Here is a 19,110-nt window from a genome sequence, read left to right as displayed (position 1 = left end):
GCCAGCCTCTGCTGGAGATGTCCACAGGATTAAAAGCATCTTCAACCTGAGCAGCTCACATTCTGGGCTCCCAGAAGTTATAAGATGGCCTAATAAAACCACACAAGTGCAAGAACTAGAGGTCTCCATCTCACAGTCTACAGGGTTGGAGCAAAACAGGTATTGTAAATGGCTGAAGAGGACCTGGTGTAGGGTAGTAGGAAACAGTGGAGACCATGGAAAAATGGAGGGCTCTAGAATCATCAACAGGGCACAGCCAACTCAGGGCACAGCCAACTCAGAACAACAGTCAATTGTTGCCAGGCAGGAAGGAGGGCCAGTCCTGCCAGATTTCCCTTTTTTTTTCAATAAAAGCCAGAAATCCACATTTTAATGTGAAATCTCATGACTTTGGCAGCTAATTAAATGTTTTCCTAACACTGTGTGGGCCAAACAAACATGTCCAGTAACCACCACATCCAGCTACTAGGCCACTGATTTGTGACCTCCAGCCTAGCTGGCTTCCATATGTTCTAATCTCATTCTCTTTCCTGCCTGTTTGCCAGATGGATCTGATCTTCTGGTAAAATGTGGCCTGTGTGCAGCCTTGATTGCATTTCATGCCCTACCCTTGGTGGCAGATAGGCTAGCCAAAGACATTAGGGTTTGGGAACTTAGAACTTATGTGTGTTTGGGGGAGATCAGAAGACGGAGAAAATCAACCCAAACATAGCGTTCATTGAATTTTTAAAGTTTGTGATGTTTTGAAAACTATCTGCGGGTAGAATATTTGTACTTTACAGTGATTGCAAGAAGCCGATAAGCTGGAGTTTGGACTTGAGAAGATTTTAGAGGAGAAGCGTAATAACAGGCAGCCAGTGTGGTTTAGAGGGAAAGCCTGGCCCTGGCAACAGTCAGACTCGGGTTTACATTCAGGCTGAGGCTTAAAGGAGCCAAGCTACGGGTAGGTGATGAGTGCTGGTCTTAGTAGCCCCCACCTGCTTGCCACACACACAAGCACAGATTTCATAGTTCATTAAATTACTCTGAAGATATTTATATATATACGATTGATCACCTACTTCAGACCAAGATTCATTGCTGAAGGGAGATTAAAAAACCAAGAATATAAGATGAAAGAATGTAAGTCAGAGGGTGTTGGCTCTTCCTTTTAAACTCCAAATGGAAACTCATGGTATTAACAAAGGATTCTGTGTGTGGGTGTGGGTGTGTCCACAGACTGTCAAAAAACTAGTGTTAAACTGGTCTTATTTGTGTTTTTATATTTAATGAACTGTTTTTAAAAAATGAAGTTACATGGAAAGTAATATAAATTTAGTACATTTATATCAGTTAATAAATGTTAGCTTTTGTAATTCCTATTTGTTTGCTTTTAAGAATGTTGATTTTTTTTTCATTTACTTACTATTTGCTAAAATATTGGAATTTTTGGTTTGGAGATATTGATAAAAACCGAAGATATGTAATTGTTCAAATGTGTGATGCATTCAATAGGTAGTACTCGGATTTAGAAAATAAAGGGAATACTCCCCCAAAATGGCAGGGCTAAGTCTCAAATCTTGGAGATGGGGCAGGAATGAGACAGGCCCTATAAGGCCTGGGTGAGGAGCTGAGATTGTTTATCAGGTGAATAGACATTGGCCATCTGTGGTTTTGGAGCCAAGGAATGGCAGGAAGGAACTGGGACTCAGAGGCAGCGTTGTACAGAGTGGGATGTGGCCAGAAAGGTCGGACATCAGGAAGGCCACTACACAGGTGGTTTCTGCAGCAGATGTGGCCTCAGGCAATGAGGTTTGGACTGGGGAATTGGAAAAGGAAAAACAGAGGCCGGTAACATTGGAAGGAAGAGCTGAGAAACAGAGTGAACAGGCTGGAGGAGTCCCAGCTTGAGAGTCAGGTTCTGGGGCTGCTGATAGGAAGAGGCAAGTTTGAAAGAGAAGTTGGTTTGGGAGAATGAAACTGAGTTCAGCGGAGAGAACATTGGGCCTTTACTTGTAATGCATTTTATAGCATCCAGAGCACTTGCAAATTCATAAGAAATGTAGTTAGTGCTCAGGATTGGTTGGTTGTAAATCACTGGAACTTGGCTGACTAGAGTTATCACTTCACCTTCTCATCTCCTTGAGAGAATGGAAATGGAGGGATGGACCTTACATCTTCTTATTTCCACCATGGGCCTAATGTAGGGAAAATGATAATATTACAAGTTGCTGGAATGAAAGCTCATTTTGGCTGTTTCTGAGGAGTGAATGGTCTGAGATCTGTATTAAATTCAGCCTCCGAGTTGGGTTTGTAGGCCATTAAGGAGGTTTACGTCTTTCAATGGCTTATTCTCTATGACAAGAGGCATAGAGCGCGTGTAAGTCTGTTTTACTTGTAAAATGATTCTTTGAGCTTATGTCTACCTTTACTACAGAAAGGGTAGCCCTTTACTCCCGGGAGTTTCCCTCCTCTCACTTTCAAGGCAAACCGCTTCAAGATGGCGCCAGGCGATAAAGCTGATCCAATTTCTAATCCGGATAGAGCTGAAAGGATTTTAGACTCGTGTTTGTATACCTTTATATTTGAGGGAGTGCCCTGGCCTCTTTTCAGAGGGAACGTTCCACACAGAAGCTGCATCCGTTCATGTGAACCAAATGAAATGTATTAAATGGAGCCGGGAAATCAAACTTTGTGCCTCAGAACAGTTTATAGGCAGGCATGCGCCTTATCCATGTTCTGCAGCCACTCTTGTTCCTGGCAGGAACTGATTTTCACTGAGTTCTGCTTTTTCTGGTGTCTCTCGTCAAGTTAATAGTAGCCCCAAGGAAAATGCAACCCTTAGATGTTTATAGTCATCTAGGTCGGGCCATTAACATGATGAATGAACCTGCTGCTTGCCCTTGTAAGAGAACCCTGGGGGTGATATCGATACTCAGAAAATAATAAGTCTTTTCCGCCCCTTTCCTGTCTTTAATCCAGTGCCCCAAGCCCCCTGGTGACTTTACCTTGAACTTCCTGCTTAACGCCAGGCAGAAAAACCTCACCTGGCTCTAAGCCCAGCTGAGGCTAGCACAGCAGCAAACCCTCTCGCTCTCTCCCTCTCTCGGCCCCATCCCACTGTCACAGGTTTCCTTGAGACCCTTCAGCGTTTGTAAGTTACTTCTGCTGGCCCTGACTTTCCCCCTTGAAATAACAGACATCGATGGTGAGAGCAAGGTGCGCGGAAACCACATAATTCCTGTCCTCGATGACTTGTGGCCATTGCATTAGCGTTTGCTGGCCCCAAAGCCAGAGAGATCCTAACCTAGAGTGAAACCATGCCCGAGAGAATGGCTGGGCCCTTCCTGTGGCCGTCGACAGTGAGGAAGTGGTGGAGAAACCCAGATGTCCATTTCAAATCTCAGTGCGGCCTCAGTATTCCACTGAGGTGGGGCTCAGTTTTCACATATATGAAAAGCTTCATTTGTGTATTCACTGCGTTTGGAAGGAAGGCCGCGTTTTGCTTTAGAAATGTCAACAGAGCTGTAGCTACGACAAGGATCAATGAAGGACAACGTTCTTCATTGGACAAATCTGTGGGGGAGGTTTGGGAAACATGTGTTAAACCTTTGGACTTTATTTTTCCCAGCTAACTACAAAACAGCAATTTAATAATTTCCTCTTCTAAGGGGAAAAAGGGGGACTTGGATTTTTAATCTTTTTCATAAAGAAGCATATCACCTCTTAAAAATAAAGCCATAAAAGTGGACTGCTAAGCTAAGGCAAATAAAAGGAAAAAAAAGATTTTAAGGCGGAGGAGATGAATTCTAGGTGTCTTAGGCTGGGTTTCCCTGAAGCAGATGCTGAGTTGAGGATCCAGGCACAAGTAGTTTATGAAGGAAGTGCTCACAGGAGATGCAGGTTGGGAGTGTGGGAAGCAGGGCAGGGTGCAGCTTCAGGCAAAGTCTTACAGAGCATGGCCCTTGCCCCCTGCAGGGAACTCTGAAAGGCATTACACTGCAGCATCAACTCATCTCAAGGCCAGGACATTGGGCTTTCATTCTGCTAATTTCGATCATTGGTTAAGGGCCACAGAGAGAGGATAAAAGTCCCAGGCACTTTCAACTTTCTGAAGGTGAGGTGTGGACAGAGTCACTCCAGTTGCCTGAGTGCAGACCTCTGAAGGAGACTGATATTTTCTCATGGATGCAAATACAGACTGAAGCTAGAGGTAGGATAGAGTGCAGGCATATGAGAAGGCTCCAAGAAGATCTGGGTGGAGCACTAAAATTGTCTGCTGTAGTAGGTTTGTCATCAACTGGTTTCCTTTGCATTTTGGACATGTATTACAAGCACATTAGCAAAGGTCTTTGAGCTCTTGGGGTGTTTGTGTGATATTATCAGTGTCAGTTGCACACAGGACATTTCTGCTAGCATGTGAATTAGGGAATCAGCAAATGTAGATGCCCATGGAATTAAACAAAGGACACACAGCTCCAGCTGATTACAGTCCAGCTTGCCAGAGCTGCCATTTCATCTCTGTGAGGCCAGACTTAGAGACAGGCCAAGGGTTCCACATTCCCCATCCTGGGTGATGGGCACAGTTTTGTGCTTACTCTGGCATCTCAAGGTGCTAAAGCGCCTGTCCTGTTCTCCTAGGCACAGCAGATAAAAAAATCAGGAATGTGTTTGGTTGTGTGGAACAGAAAAGCCAACTTTTAGCATCTTATCCTAATAAGATGCTGATTTTCCCTTTGTAATAAATCTAGAAGTGGGTATTCCAGAGCTGGTTGGCAACTCCATGATACCATCAGAAATCCTGTTCTTCTCTCTTTCCATTTGGCCTTCCTTCATTTGGACTTTCATCTTCATACAAGTTTCTTCTTGGTTTTCACTTCCAACACTGCAGCTGCTTTCCAGGCAGGAAGAAGAGGAAGGACAGAAGACAAAAAGCCAGCTGAATGTGTCCCCTTTTAGGGAGCTTTCCTGGAACGCTACTCAGCATTTTCCAAGTGCATCTCATTGGTTGGTACTGTATCACACAGCCTCCTCTAGCCACATGGGAGATGAATTTCTTAGCTGGGCCTAGGCCACCCCACGTGAAGTCAGCATTCTCCTCATTAGGAAGAAGAGAAGAGTGGCCATTGGGAGGCACCAGTAGAGTTAACCACAGTAGAGGCCTGAGAGGTATAGTTTACAAGGTTCAGCATCTCAGAGAATAGGGAAAGACCCAAGAATGAATCACAAGCAAACAGGCAAATGACCAGCATAATTCCTGTCTTAACTTTTGCCCAAGTTCTTCCAGATTCTGCATTACTAGATTTAGGATTGAAAAAAGTAAAATAGTCATCTTCATGAATACCTTTTTGGGGAGATCTAATGTGACCCATGTCTGCCTTATTGAGCAGCACCCAATGTCTACTCCCTTCCTAAACATTTGACCTTGATCAATTTTAAAATGACATTTTCTGTCCAACTGGTCTTCGTTTACATGCGCATTTCTGGTTTTCATAAAGTGAAGCCATTCCAATAATAAAGTCAATGCCTCTGGATTTTTGGCCTCTAACAGAGTGGTGCTAGAGCTGTAGGCCAATTTGCACAAGAGAGACCTGGGTCCTACGCTCCCCTTCCTGCTATCCTTCTAACTATTTGGTATATGTCATTTCCAGCCCTTTCTTCACTATTCGGCTTATCTGTCTCTATGCTATTTCTAGTTTGGCATCTTCCTTCTTAACATGTGAAGCCCAAGCTAAATCTGTGATCCAATGAGCACAGCAAAGAGTTATTATTACCCAGATTTAAACATGCTATTTCTGTTAATGTCGCAGCCACAGCACAATTTATGTTTATTCTTGATGTGTTTCCTCCGTTTGATTTTTCTCACCTTTTTATTATTTTTGGAAGTTTAATTATGTCATTCATACACTCGAAATACAGCCTAACTTTGGAGCTTGTTGGAGATACCCCACCTCAGACATACTACATCACAATCTGCATCTTAAGAAGATCTTCAGGTATTTGTATGCAGAATAAAATCTGAGGGGTCCTGATATATTGCATTAGCCATAGCTCCATCTAACTAGGCAGTGAAGAAGACCTGAAATGCAGTTGGAGCAAGGTTGGGGCCTGGTGGTGCTTTAGGTGTGACCCCTTCTGGGAAGACAGAGCACCCTTCACCGAATGGGCTGGGAGGGGAAGAATGAGCATTTGCTGAGCATCCTTCAAGCACTTTGCTGGGTGCTTTATCTATCTCACTGAATCCTCACCATAGCTCTGTGAGATAGGCACTCTTATTCCCAGTGTAGAATGGGGGAACAGAGACTTAGCCAGGTTAAGGTGTTGTGTGATACAGCACCATCCAATGAGATGCACTTCAGAAAAGTTAACATGATGAAGTCACATAGCTAGTAAGTGCTTGAGCTGGCACAGCTTGTTTTATTTTATCTCTCAGGAAATCTCTCAAATGACTTGCCAAGAATATGGTCGGCTGACTGGGGAAATCAGTGTTAGACTCCATTACTAGCAAGAAAGCTGCCTCTCCTTTGTGTTAAACTTTAAAATGGCAGCCATTTAGGGTGCTCACCATGTAGGAAGCAATGTTGAGATGGGCTCTTCTGCAAGAAATTAAGTGGTACACATGCCGGAGAAAATGGAGAAATTCAAAAGCAGGGAGAGATCTTGAGAACACCAAAGGAAATTCTCAGAACCCATTTAGAGTGGCCAGGAAAGTCCCTTCCTAGAGATGAGAAAGTCACGCAGGGCTGTGAGCACAGCTGCCATGGATGAAGAGTGCTGTAAAGAGAATGTGTCTGTGCACAGTTAAAGGAAAGGGGGAATAGGTCCCTGTGATAGTTAGGTTTAGGTGTCAACTTGGTCAGGTGATGATGCCCCACTGTTCTGTGGCTGTGGACTTAAATCACCAGTACGTGAAATTCATCTATGGCTGATTACTACATTTGCAGTCAGCTAAGGGGAGCACCTTCCACAAGGAGTGAGGTTTAATTTAATTAGCTGAAGGCTTAAAAGAGAGAGATCAGAAGAGAGCTCAGTAAACATGCCTCATATCAGCACTCACAGGTCAGCCCAGACGTCTGGAGATGCAGAAAGGAATCACCCTGGGGAAAGCCATTGGAACCCAGAAGCCAAGAGAGAAGGCCAACAGACATCGCCCTGTGCCTTCCCATGTGACAGAGAAACTCAGATGAAAGCTAGTTGCCTTTCCCCTGAAGAACTATAAATTTGTAACTAAATAAATCCCCTTATTAAAAGCCAGTCCATCTCTGGTGTGTTGCATTCTGGCAGCTTTAACAAGCTAAAACAGTCCCCTAGGCCAGAGAGTAACTGTACTTGAGGCTAGCTGTGCCATTAACAAGCAGTGTACAAGTGTTATCTCCGGCTAAATTACAATTTTTCTTCTTTAAAATTGAGTGGTCTTTTATCAGTCCTCGTCTTTCTAGGCCCATCAGCAGCTATTAGCTCAGTTAATTGTTCACAGTTTTTTTTCTTTAATAGCATTTTTTAAGTTGAGGGATAATTTTCAGACAGTAAAATGCACAGATCTTAAATATACAGATCAATAAAGCTTTACATAAATCTACCCTCACATATCCATCGCCCATGTCAAGAACCAAATCATTTCCAGTAATCCTGAACCTCAAGCCATTGCCCAGGCAGAATATACCCCAGAGAGGGTATTTCAACTCGTACCAACATGGATTCATTTTTCTTGGTTCTTAACTTTGTATGAAATAGAATCATATTGTATGTGCTCTTTGTTGTCTGGCTTCTTTCTCTCAACATACTGTTTTTGAGATTCATTCATATGTATACCAGTGGGTTTTTTTTTTAATTGCTGAATGAAATTCCATTGTATGAATCTGCCACAGTATGTCCATCCATTATCCTATTGATGAGCATTAGAGTTGTTTCTGGCTTTATTTATTATGAATAAAGATACTAAGAACATTCTTGTACCAGTCTTTGTGGACCTATTTCTTTTCAAGTATCTATATAATTTATTTAAAGAGTTTTTTAAAATCTTGAGTACAATCCTAGGTTATCATTAAACTATATATATGAATATGTGTATAGTATTTATGTCCCAGAAAATATTTAAGATAGTTAAATTGTTGCTTACTATATGTTATGTTCTGATATAATTTTTAGACTGACAAATAAGCCTTTACTAGAGCAAATTAAAATATCACAAACATGAACTATTATAGAAACCATACAAAGTGGTAAAAATGAAAATTTCGGTATCCTATTGAATCATCTGTAATTCAAGACTACCCCAGATACTTGTTTTTATACTCTAATAGGAATAATGTTAAATTTTACTAATACACAGTTATGTAGCTGACTGAAGGAAAACAAGGCCACACATAATTGATCCTTATTTTGAGTTAGCAATAAAGCTAGACACCTGGAAGAAATTTTCATTAATGAGTAGAGACTCTCATAAATGTCTCAATTTTCTTATGAAAGAAAACATAAATAATAAAAACTGCTAATCAAAGGAGGGGAAGATAATAGTACTCAATATCTGTATGTATATATACTAATTACAAGGACATTTCACATACTTTTTTGATCCTCACAACCACCTTTGTGGGACAGATTTCAGTTATTCAGTCCAATGAGGTATTTTCTCCGTAAACAGTGAGGGATGCCAAGAACAGTTTGCTCTTGGAACTAGATTTTGTGTATTCTAAGAATTAGTGAAAAAATGTTCTTTTTCTAACTTTACTTTCAGAAATTACATTAGATATTTCTTATTTTCAAAATCCATCCTGCATAGAGAAGACAAGAAATTTCCGATGTCCCTTTGAATGTTTGGGGATTCTCTCTGACTAGATAACATTTTTAGTTGAAAGAAGTGTTTTTTTGCTTGCTCCTTTTCTTTGAAGAGGAAATGGGTGCTGACTGTCCAGATGTAGGTGTCTGCACATCAATGCTGGACACTTGCTTTTGGAACCATCCGTTTCATGATTTAGGTTCACAGAACACTGAGTCTTTCTCCCTGGTATCTCTGGCCTGGGGTTCCTTATAGGAGCAGAAGGATTGCTCTTCAGTGCTGATAGAAAGCTTCTCCTTTTACCAGGATGTTTAACTGTTCCGTTGTATGTTTTATAAGAAGTCAACAATACACTTTTGGAGGATTTTTACTTTTTCACTATTTTTGCTTCTTTAAAATTGAATGTAAAAAAAAAAATGAAGGTAGAATTATTTGCTTCTCGATTAGGAAGTTTCTGTATTTTGGGTGTCAGTTTGGGCTTGGGTTTCAGACGCACCCAAGAGTTATCCAGCACCAGCAACTGGAAACAGTATGGTCACATTTCTTCAAAAGTGCTTTTATCATACGAGACAGCAGGCCCAGCTGGGACAGCTAGCTTGTAATTTGTGCACTGGAGCCTTAAAGTAGTGCTTCTGCCTCATCCCGGTGGCCACTGCCGTGGATACCCCGCCTGTACACATATTTTTTTCATTTCTCTTGGCTAAGTGCCTACTAGTGTAACTGTTGGGCTAAAGGCTAAGTGTATATTTAACTTTATTAGAAACTGCCAAAAATTTTCCAAAGTAGTCCTACTATCTTACATCCTACCAGCAATGTATGAGAGTTCTAGTTGCTCCACATCCATTCTTACCCTTGATATTGTTGGTCTTTTTTATTTTAGCCACTCTGGTGTGGAATGGTATTTCTTTCTAGTTTTAATTGACATTTCCCTAATGCTTAATGATGGTCCTGTGCTTTTCTGGCTATTTGAACACTTCATTTGTAAAATGCCTGTTCAAGTCTTTGTATTCCCTTCTTCTAGAGGCATTTTCTTCTCCTGCCCCTCCCTTCCTGTTCCCTGGCCCTTCTTACCCCATTGGTGGTGCCTCCTCAGTCTCTTTTGTTGGGTCTTCCTCATGTTTCCAACCTTTTAACATTGGAAGGCCCAAGACACAGTCCAAAAATGTATTCTTGTCTCTCTATATTCACTTCTTGGGTAAATTCATCCAGTCTTATGACTTTATATCATTGATACCCTGACAACTCCCAATTTCCCTTTCTAGCCTAGAGCTCACAACTGAACTTCAGCCTTCATTTTCAGATTGCCTGCTCAGCATCTCCACTAGATGCTTAACAAGTTTCTCACACTTAAAATATTCAAGACACGATCCTAATCCCTCTAAAATAGAAACTCCATCCTTCTTGGTTCCTTTCTTTCCACAAACAGCCTATTGGCTGAACCTGCAGAATATATCCATAGTCCAATCTCTTATCATCACCACTATTTCCATCTTGGTCCAAGTTGCAGTCTTCTTTCACCTAACTATTGAGTACAGCAGCTTCCTTCATAATTGGTTTCCCTGCTTCCACCCTTGGCCCAGTCCACTCCTCTGCTCAGAACCCTCTGGTAACATCCCATGTCATTGTAAAGCTTGGATCTTTCCAGTAACTGTCAGGTCCTATGGGATCTCCCTCTGAACACATCTCCTACTACTCTCCCCCTTGCTATAGCCACTGTAGCCACAGTGGCCTCCTTGCTGTACCTTGCAGCATACTGAGCATGTTCCTACCTCAAGACCTTTGCACTGACCTTTTCCCCAGATATGCACATGGCTCACCCCCTCACTTCTTTCTTGTCTCCGCTTAAATGTCACCTGATTAGCAATACCCCATTACCCCCAGCACCCCCATCCCATTCCCTTAACCTGCTTTTCTCTGGAGAATTTATTAACATCTTACATATCAATTGTTTGTGGTTTAATGTCTTTCTCCTCCCACTGGAATATAATCTCCATGTGGTATGGGATGACTTTTTATTCACAGACTCATACAAAGCACCAACAGCAGTACCTGGGATGTAGTAGGTTCTCAGTATTTGTTGAATGAACAAATGAATGAATGTCTGGTTAAAATATGGATAGATGGAGTATATTTCTATCTTTCTATAAACTACATTACTATGTAGCTTATCATTATGCTTTGCATTGCATTAGTAGTTTAAAAAGGCCAAATGTTCTTTTTTTTTTTTTTACATGGGCAGGCACCGGGAAACGAACCCGGGTCCTCAGGCATGGCAGGCAAGCCAAATGTTCTTTTTAATAAAGTAGTAGTTTAGAGATGTGTACTAATTATCCACCTTCTGAAAAGGAAAACAGCCAAAAATAGAGAAGTGTAGAAATGCTACCACCACCTGGTGATAGAGTTTTGCTGTGTAGGATCAGTCCTGAAGAGTTAGTTAACTCTTTTGGTGCTGAAATGCATCACTAAGGGAGCAGCTTTGTGTCTGTGCCTTTTAGGGACGACAGGAAATGGACCAAGACCATGCCTGCAAATTTCCCTGCCTGCTCTCATTTGCAGCCAGCAGCTCTTTCCCAGCAGAGCAGCACTCTTTCACCCACATGGGTTTCTGCAGTGGCCCCAGGTTTGCAGGCCCTTGCTGAGGACTGGTTGTGAGCTGCGTTCCCCTGGCCCTGAGAACCATCTAGGCCATGGGCTCCCTTAAGAACCAAAAGTGACACCCATGTCTCAGTTAGACCTCCCTAGAAGCAAACCCTGAAACAAGGATTTAAGTGTAAGTAATTTATTTGGGATGTAAATGTAGGGGAACAGGGAAGTAAAAGAGAAAAGTAGGCAGCCAAAAGAAGACTGGGTTATCAAGGCAGGTACCACTGTGGGCAACTGGGACTTACACCCCCTGAGGTACCCTGGGTGTATGGAACAAGTACCTCAAAGGTATCCTAACCAAGGGGTAAGCGGGCTGAGGGCTTTATCTGCCAGCTCCCAGCAACCACTGGCTGAGAGCCGTTCCTGGGAGTATGGGTACCCTGACACTTCTGGCCTGTTTTGCACAGGGGCCAGGGCGGCTCTGTTGCTTGAGAAAGCCCTCAGGTGAGGAACAGCAGATGCTGGCAGCTGGAGAGGCAAGGGCAGGAGGTGTGGATGGAGCACCACTGGGTCTGCTATAACCTGTAACTGGCTTGCTGCTCATCAGAGACTGGGCCACATCTTCTTTTTCACACATGTTTCTTTCTGGTCTTCTCTAAGATTGAGAGAAGGATGTGCAAGCAGCAGTCCACAGGTATAGGACTTAGGGACATTAGAATGAATACAGGCCTCAAACCACACAGGTTACCTGGAAGCTGTAGCCTTTATTGGGGGATACAAGAAGACCACTGTGCTTTCAAGAGAACAGGTAATGTGGCCTCCTGTGCACATGGCCCACCAGAAGTGTGGGAGTGTGGGGGCCTGGGGCAGGATCTGTTTCTTTCAGGGGAGGGAATGAGCCATTTGGTGCTTGAAAAGCCAATTATTTTTAGCAAATTCTGCCAACATGCATCTTCTGGTTAAAGGGGCATATGTGGTGAGTGTGCAGGCCTCCCTGTGAAGCTAAATGGTGGTCATTACAGTCACCCTGTAGTCTCCCAACAACCCACCTTACAAGTGAGGACCCTCAGGCTCCAGGAGGATTATTCAGCTACAGGGACATGCAGCCAGGAAGTAGGATTTGAGCCAGGTCTGTCTGGAGGCAACCCTGTGTTCTATCCGCCCAGCATGCTCTTCTCCCAGGCAAAGGTCCTGCCTTCACCCAGGAGGGCCTGTGTGAGACAGCGATCACTGCTGCATTCCTGCAGATTGGCGAGGTGATTAGACCTGTGCATGAAGAATGCTGCCAGGTTTCCATTTCCCTCTGGGAGAGTTAAAAAAAAAAAAAAAAAGGGCCTTGCAGAGCCCGCTGCCTTTGAATTGAAAGCCCTGTTCCATTTTCACTTGACTCCCCTCAACAGGCAAGCGCAGTTCTCTGAAGCTTTACCAGAGGACAGAAGAAAACTCCATGGCTGCTGGTGTCTGGGATTGAGCCGAGAGAGCCATTCTGGCAGGAGAGAGTGGGGCCGTTTGGGAGGGGGTAGGTGCTGCCACAGGGGACCTCACAGTGAAGTCCTGCAGGAGAGGATGCCACATTCCAAAGTCACAGCTGGAAAATATGTCACCTCAGACTGCCCAAATATTCTTTCCTGTCACTAAAAGCTCAGCCTTTCTAAATGTAGATTAAAACCAAGGCATTGTCCTGTCATTCTACCAGCCCTCCTCTGACAGAAAATTGAGAGTACTCACTGAGTACCTAGTTCTTATGGGCAGGGAGGCCCAAAGGATCCAAAGATAGCTCAGATGTTGGCCCTGCCCCTGGGAAGGGTCCCCGGAGTCCAGCCTCCCAGAAATGCCCTTGCTGGGGTTAAAGGAGATTCTGGGCTGCCCAAGTCTGGGAGAAGCCTCAGATCTACTTGGCGGGTACAGGAACAACTTCAGAGAGAAGCTGATTTTTATTGTTTGGTTTTGTGCTCCATAAAAAGAGCTTTGGGGAAGATATATAAGGGATCCATGCCATTGTAAACATCTAGTGGGCATCGAAGGTTGTAAGGCAGAAAGTCTGCTATGATCCCACAACCCAACTAGAAATTGTTGGTGTATGTTTGTCCCCAATTTCTACTTGTATTTTTTATTTACTTACTTGTATATTTGTACACATAGTCTATAAAGGGATGTGCGGACATTTTATATTTACCATACAAAGAATAATAACCCTTTACCTGTAGCATTTGCCCCCAAATTGTCATCTGTCTTTTAACTGTACTTGTGGTACTTTGCCCAACAGAGCTCTTTAACTCTTATATAAGTCAAATGCCTCTCACTTTTCTTTTACGCATAATTTCTGACTTTAGTGTTGGCTTAGAAATTCCTCCTCTTACCCAGATATATACCCAAATATTTATCAGTACTTATTAGTTTTTTGGTGTTTTTTTTTTCATATTTAAGTGTAAGTAAGTTGGTAGACTTTACTTTGGTATAGGAGAAAAATGTAAACATCCAACTTTATTTTTCCATATAGTCAGATGCCCCCAAAAGATTTATTAAGCATTCCATTATTCACCTGTACTACTGCTAACTTGAGGTTACCAACATCATTGTATTCTGAATTGCCGTTAGCATTTCATCATGCTTCTGGATTACTCTATCTTGTTCTGCTGGTCTACCTACCTCAGTGCGGTACCATGCTGTTCTAATTGCTGAAGTTTACACAACGACTTGATATCTGGAAGAAGTTTCTCCCTCCGTGCTTGTGGGGTTTTGAGTTTTTCTGCCTAGCATCACATGCGTAGTCTTTCACATAAACTGTTCTAAATTCAAAAAGCATTCTATTGCAATGTGATGGGAATTATTTTAAATATGTACTTCAATTTGCGAAGAATGTATACATTTTTCAACTGCTAGGGTTCTCCTCCAAGGCCCAGTCTGTCCATTTACTGCTTTCTCTCTCTGTCCCTCAGAGGAGTGTCATTGTCTTCTGCACTCAGGTCCTTTATGTCCTTGTTATAGCCGATTATTTGTTATTGAGAATGGAATCTTTTTCCATTATATTTTATAGTTGGCCATTACATGTATATAAAAAAAGCTTAAAAAAAAAAAAAAGCTTTCAGTGTAAGTGTAGGTTTGAGTCCTTTTAGGGAACTTATTAGTTCTGCGTTTTTCAGATTATTAATCAAGGGCTTTTCCGTAAGCATATGCAAATAATAGTTGTGGTTTCTCCTTTCTATTATCAAAACTCCCATCTCCGAGAGTAATAGTGGTGGCAGTAGTGAGCATCCTCCTCATTCTTGCCTTTAATGGGGCATGATGTGGTTGCAGGCTTAAGTTCTGAATTTTATTAATGGTTTTAAGGAAGTACATTAGCATGGATGGATGGTGACGTCTTGTCAAATATGCTTTCAATGTCTATTTGTAAGATCCTTTTATATCTGAGAGGCTTTTATGCTTGAAAGTAATGGTACTTCTATTAGTACTATGTCTGATATACAATTCATTTATTTTGAAAAAAAAACTACTGTCCTGTGTATATCCACCCAGTACTTATATAGCATGTTAATTAAAACCATGAATGTAATAGGTTTAAGTTGAACCATATGAAATTGACATTGTTGTAGGTCAAAAGAAGGTTGAATATTAGCAATTTTAAGTGATTCAACCTAGTAGATTTTCCCATTTAACTTTGAACACAAGCTAAATCAATTGAATTTTTTCATAAATCTCCGACTCTCTTAAATGCTTTCAGTACCCTAAAATGGAAACCCATGATTCATTGATCAGTAAACTTACACTAAAAACCACAAGGGCTGATATCTGGGATTCTGATTTCCTTATTAGCTCTAGTCTGAGTCTAATTCTGACTTTGGTTTTGATTTCTTCCTGGGACTACACTGATACTGACTTTCCCAGAACAGTTGGAGTGACCTTCTCAAGTCTGAGGTTATGGACCAGGGTTGGTGGCCGCAGATTCCGCCCTGGGGATGTGATGACTCCACTCCAGACTTATCCAGTTGGCCAGTGTAGCCAGCGATGTCAGCCCTCCATCCTCATCCCCTCCGACCACTTCCTGCCATTTCTGCCCCTCTTCCTGTACGCACCCCACTTTGGTTTGCTTTTTATTCTAACACCCAGCACATGTGACTCCTCTTTGAAGGATCTTGGGCTGCTCCAGCCACTTGACCCATGGTCATAAAGAACCACAAGTGTCTGGTGTGGGCCGCCCTTGAACAAAGACTTCCTGGTGCAGGCTTATGGCAGGCTAGCACCTCAGGTCAGGACAGCTCTAAGGTGTGACTCGCTCTCCTAAGGCTGAGGCCACCATCTGAGGGACTTCATCAGAGCTTACACCCTTGTTGGCTTCCTCTGCTCCCCTGTGCTGCTACCTCCACTGCCTTCCTAGGATCCCTGGGAGCACATTCTCTTGCTCATGAATCCTCACTCTGCTTCTGAAAACACAGACCTAAAACAGACAGGCCCTCTTTTTTTAATAAATGGGCAGAAGTTTCTCAGGTGACTGCCTCTGACCCATCAGATATGTTCTGATTTTTTGTGACCTTAGTCATTCCCCTCAAATGACTATGTTTAAGGTGTCTTATCCTTGTAATACTACCTACTATAAGTCTACTTTGTAGTATTTGTTCTGAGTGTCTGTTTTTGGTTTTGATTTTGTTTTAATATACTGTATGGTATGTGCTGTATGGCATATCACATTTCATTCTTTTTCCATGTGAATCTCCAGTTACTGAAGCACCATTTGCAGAATTTTTGTTTGTTTACTTGCTTGTTTGTTTGGGAAGTGCATGGGCCAGGATCTCTCACAAGGCAGCCAAGAATTCTACCACTGAACTATACTTGCACCCCCTGAGTGTCTGTTTATTCTGAATTGGACTCAGTTCAATTTAATTAAATCTAAAGTTTTTGATCAAGTAGGTCCCTGAAATTATAGCTTTCTTTTCCGCTCCCTATCAATATTTAAAATATTGACAGATCAACCTCTTCTTGCTTTTCTTTTTTGACTTTTTAATAGTATTAATTGTATTCTCAAAGTTCCAACCTCTACTTGATTGGTCATCATGTACCATTCTTTTCATGTATTGCTGGTTTCAATTTGCTAAGGTTCTTTTCAGTATTTTTGATTCTATGTTCATAAACAAGAGTTGTCTGGTGTTTTCTTTCTTTCTTTGGTATCAGGGTTTTTCTAGCATTTGCAAAAGTAAGCAGTAAACTTACATTCTTCCACTGGACTCTGGAAACATGTAACTGGTAGTCACAGCGGCGAGCAGCAGGAACAACCCTTCCTGAGCACTTGGTTATGTGCCAGACACTGGGCTCAGCACTTATATTTTATAAATACATTTAATCTTCAAAACAACCCACTGAGATATTCCAGTTATGATCTCAGTTTCCCCAATGAGGAAACCGAGGCTTAGTGAGATTATAAGAAAGAGAGGGGGCTAGTAGGCAGAGAGTTGGGATTCAGTCATAGACAGGCTAACTTCAGAGTGCTCTAATGCATCTTCTTTGCATAAAGAGGCTTATTTATGTGCATGACGGGGTGTGCCAGCTGCCCACTAGGCTTTGTGGATATCAACCTCTGGAATGCCAGGTGTTTCATGAATTAGATCTTTCTCATTACATCACCACCAGTCTTTTGGGCAGGTTGCTGTGAGCAAGGAAGCATTCGTGAATTTTCTGAGACAGCTGCAATTTGTCTAAACAATGCTTTCTTCAGTATCCCAGGGATATTGGCAAACAGACCCGCCCTCCCAACCAGGCTCCGGTAATGAGCTATCCTGTGGTGTCGCGTGTCTCCATGCCGGATCCTGGAAAATTGACCGCAGCCTCACTCCTGGGTTTTCCTCTCTAAAATTAATTTGTCCACAAGTGAAGGCAAAATAAAAGGAAGCTCATACATGAGAGCTTTGCCCTTAAATGAGGTTGGGAAGGTGGAAATAGCATAGTCATTCCATTTTTATACCTGCCTTTGAACATTGGATGGTTGGAAAAGGAGTGCCAGAGGGGGTCCCATGTCCCCTCTGGGTCGGATGATTTGGGCTCTCTTCACGTTCTATTTCTAATTTAACCACCATCCATCCCAACTCAGGTTCAAAGATTATGGGGAAAAACTCAAATCAGCTAAATAAATATGTTGCGAATTAAATTGTGTCCCCCCAAAATGATATGTTGAGGTTCTAATCCCAATTACCTGTGACTGTAACCTTATTTGGAAATAAGATCTTTGCAGAAATAATAAAATTACAATGCAATCATACTGCAGATTTAGGGCCCTAAGTCCAGTGACTAGTGTCCGTATAAGAAGAGGGGAATTTGTACGTCAGAGTGATGCTTCTGCCAGCCAAGGAATGCCCAAGAGCTAAACCATCAGAAGCTAGAAGAGGCAAGGAAGGCTTCTCCCCTAGGACCTTCGGAGGGAGCACAGTCCTGCCGACACCTTGATTTTGGACTTTTATCCTCCAGAACTGTGAGAAAATAAATTTTTGTCATCTTGAGCCACTCAGTTTGTGGTCATTTGTTTACAGCAGCCCTAGGAAACTATTAGAAAATACGTGAGTGAATTGTTGGATGTTTTGGCTTTGTTCTGTTGGCACAATGGGTCTAAGGCACTCATAGGAAATCAGTGGATTATTGAACCATTATATTATGTAACAACTGAAATCCTGTAATATGTTCCAATTTCCTGGTGTACAGTGAGATAATGCTGAATTATAGAGACATCTGTGAGTTTCTTAGAATAAAAATCCCCCTCCCTTTTTTTTATTCTGAATAAGTCAAAAGCAAATATTACAAATGCACCAATAATGCAAACTGTTAATAATAGGGAAAATTATGGGGGTCTGGTATCTAGGAACTCCATACTTTCTGTATGATTTTTCTATAAACCTACAGCTTCCTAATTAAAACATTTTTTTTTTAGAAAAAGTAGAGTCTACCAATAAAAGACTGAATAGTAGTATTGTGAAGCTCCCTTTTTTGTGACAATTCAAGGCTAGGTACTGGGGTGGGAGCAAGGTGGGGATACAGCCACTTACCTATATCCAAGAGGTCAAAAGAAATTACTCCTCCTTCTACTTGTCCCAAACTTACAAGTGGAAAATTGAGTGCTTAGAAAGCTGTGATGGTGTTTCCTTGATAATAGGTAGGATTCATTCATTCAGCAAATGTAAATTGTGTGTTTTGCATGTGCTAGGCTTAGCTGATCCATGAGCAAAACAGACATAGGCCCTGCCTTCAACCAGCTTACAGTCAGGGACATAGATATCTGAACAACACTGCACAAAATTAATTGCAGTTGTAGTAAATGAAACACACTTGGGTGTAATAGAAGAATTCCTTGAGACATTGCAGGAGGTTTCAGGTAAAGCAAAGACACTAAGAAATGAACAGGGGCCACTCCAGGAAAGGTCATCATGTAAGAGAAAGATGGGGCCTGAGATGAGGCTGAAGACCTGACCTGTACAGATGACAGGGGCCTTGTCACAGTCCATGGCAGGCTGTCAGCAGGAAGGAGGACGTCATGCCTGTGTTGCGGTTATTTGGGACTTAGTATATGTATACATGTATGTATACATGTATGTATGTGTTATAAGCTCTACCCTAACAATGAACTCTGGGGAAGAAAAGGCATACATTTACCTTTTCCTCACTTTAGAAGACAAGCCAAAAAAAAAAAAAAATTCAACAAAGCAAAAAACATATCTTTATTGAAAATCAAGGCATTTTAAATTCAGATCAGAACTATTATCGTAATAGAACCATTTACACATTTGGCCACT

General features: G+C 42.1%; 1 protein-coding gene and 1 pseudogene across 1 annotated transcript in view; one reads left to right on the top strand and one right to left on the bottom strand.

Moving 5' to 3' along the window:
- ITGA9 (integrin subunit alpha 9) overlaps positions 1-19,110 on the top strand; it is a 447,613-nt gene that overhangs the window by 278,462 nt on the left and 150,041 nt on the right. The gene's annotated exons all lie outside the window — the stretch shown is intronic.
- LOC143657757 (UPF0711 protein C18orf21 homolog pseudogene) lies at positions 8,720-9,399 on the bottom strand (annotated as a pseudogene).

Source organism: Tamandua tetradactyla, chromosome 15, assembly GCF_023851605.1.
Source record: "Tamandua tetradactyla isolate mTamTet1 chromosome 15, mTamTet1.pri, whole genome shotgun sequence".
Classification (NCBI taxonomy): domain Eukaryota; kingdom Metazoa; phylum Chordata; class Mammalia; order Pilosa; family Myrmecophagidae; genus Tamandua; species Tamandua tetradactyla.
This window is presented reverse-complemented; position numbering and strand designations above follow the sequence as displayed.